Here is a 2,500-nt window from a genome sequence, read left to right as displayed (position 1 = left end):
GTTCGATGTGATGCTGGAGTCCGTCTTTCAGACGAATGCGCCGGCGTCGATGAGCTAATTGTTTTTTAATAACATATTTTAAGTGAGCGATTCGTCAGGGCCCCGTGAGGGCCTCCATTAGTGTTATTACTGTTAATTATGAAGCGTTCGGTTCGGTGCGGCTCCAGATCATTCTGAAGAATAGTGCGCCCTAAAGACGAGTTCAGATAAACGCCGGGTCGGAGGTCAAAGTGAGAGGAGTTATTAAAGTATAAATAGTTAAAGTCCACCGCGGTACAGTAACGATGTTTAGTGCACTTAAAGGTTTAGACAGCTTCGTTCAACACTGTTATAACGATAAAATCATTAAAATACACAAATAATAATATTATGCAGGCGATTCTACTCTACTTGTGTACTTAAAGTTTCTTTTAAGAGAGTTTTTTTTTTTTTTTTTTTACCTTTTATAACCAGTAAGCAAGCCATTATTGACAAGTAATGTGTGTTTCATTCCTACTGGACACCAGGGGACGCCCTCACTGAATAAAAAGAAGAAATAACGTTAAACAATAAACAGATCTATCAGTTCATCAGTGTTCTTCATAACCTCTCAGATAGTGTTAAAATGATGCTGACGTAATCTTTATTACTCCGTAGAATATATCTTCTAGTGAAGAAAAAGCGTGCTATAATGTTCTCTTGTGTTGGACGGTAGGTTTAGAAGCGCTTCTCGTTACAAAGGAAGATCGCTTTTTATAACATAAGCAACACTATGCACATGCGAAACTAAAAAAAAAGTCAGTTCCCCAGCGCGCATCGAGCCGTGGATGTCATACCGAAGGGTTTGATGTTAGAACGGTGGCACCCCTAATATACAGATCATATGGAATATAAAGAAGCTGTAGAATTAATAGATTCGGTAGCTTTAAAAATAAAGACAAAATCAAATCTTATTTTTCACTGAAGATACAGAGGATAGAGGAACATCGTGTATTTGTGGACGAGCACTTTCTTCAGTGGAAATGCGTTTGAATGCGTCGTGTGTTTGTGTTGAATCGGCTGAACTCCGCGTCCTGACGTTCTCATGCTTCTCTTTTGGACTTCAGAGAATACTGTGGGACTCGCTTGCTGCAAACACAAAAACATGGTAAAACCACGGTGGTTTTTTGGTTCTTGAATGCAGAGGAGGATCTGAGTTCACAAAGTGAGCACCCTTGAAACTTGTCAAACATGAAGCGGCGACGAAAGAAACGACACCCAGAAACCCTTAGAGTGTGTGTGTGTGTGTGTGTGTGTGTGTGTGTGTGTGAGAGAGATTAGATAAGCAGTTATGCTGAATTTCCACTTGGCTGTAAAGTTTCTGTCGAGAGTTGCTGATTGGAGCAGAATTAAAGCGTCATGCTGATTATTGTATCTCACCAACGGCCCGTCACACACACACTCTCTCTCACACACACACACACACACTCACACACACCGAGTAGAACTGAAGAATTAATTTCATGTTTCTGTCTGTATGTCAGATACTTCAGTCAGTCTCTATATTTTTCTGCTTCTTTAAAAAAACCCGTTCTCAATCAAGATCCTGTTTACACGCCTTCAGGCATCAGATCTGTGCTTCATGGGGATATATTTATATTGTGCTTATTATTACACCATCATAAATCCATATGAATCATACCGCTCTTATGTAATATATTAATCCAAACAGCTATATAACCTTTAATGTTAATGAAACATTTGCTCAATTATAAAATATTTTTCTTTAGAGGAATGATTCATTTTATACATTATATTATTTTTATATTTATATGTATACATTTTATATTTAAAAATATGATTTAATATATCGAATGATGCACATTTAAGCAAATGTTTCCATAAAATATTTTAAGGATGTATCAATTTTATGCAGTTAGTTAACATTTAATTAGTTATGAAAAATAAGTTTTTTAATGAGATGATATTTCATACAGTGCTGACAAACATGTTGCAGGACTTAAGACTTAAGATATTGGGTTAAAGATGCTCATTATTTTAGACCCAGTATGGTCTGCAAGTAAAAATATTACCTATAAAGCAACAGCAGACTTTTTGTGTTTCTGAATGTATCCAGGTTTTGAACAAATCCAGTGAATCAATGATTCAATCACCTATTCATAAAGAGGTTTACTGAACTCCTGAAAGAATCAGTAGTTTGAAGGAAGGCGTCGGTCTCTCGGCGGACGAGCGCCGCTCTTTTAATTAGAGTTATGTTTAGTGATTATGAGAATGTCTGCGTTGTAATAAATCTCGTTACTCGTGAGACTCTGAGTGTTTGTTTGTCTTGTGTGTGTGTGTGTGTGTGTGTGTGTGTGTGTACTGCTTTATTACCAAAGATCCCACAAGAATAGTCAAATCTGAATATTCTGGCATTGTGGGGCCAGGCCGCTGTTCCCTGTGAAATATAGTCAATTATTTTCATCTGAACCCGCAAGAACACTAACGGGATTTCTTTAGGCTTGGGTTAAAGGATGGAAAA

General features: G+C 37.4%; 1 protein-coding gene across 1 annotated transcript in view; it reads left to right on the top strand.

Moving 5' to 3' along the window:
* shmt2 (serine hydroxymethyltransferase 2 (mitochondrial)) overlaps positions 1–2,500 on the top strand; it is a 25,880-nt gene that overhangs the window by 7,332 nt on the left and 16,048 nt on the right. The gene's annotated exons all lie outside the window — the stretch shown is intronic.

Source organism: Puntigrus tetrazona, unplaced genomic scaffold (assembly GCF_018831695.1).
Source record: "Puntigrus tetrazona isolate hp1 unplaced genomic scaffold, ASM1883169v1 S000000513, whole genome shotgun sequence".
NCBI lineage: Eukaryota > Metazoa > Chordata > Actinopteri > Cypriniformes > Cyprinidae > Puntigrus > Puntigrus tetrazona.
Note: the sequence above shows the minus strand (reverse complement) of the source record. Positions and strands in the feature narration are given on the sequence as shown.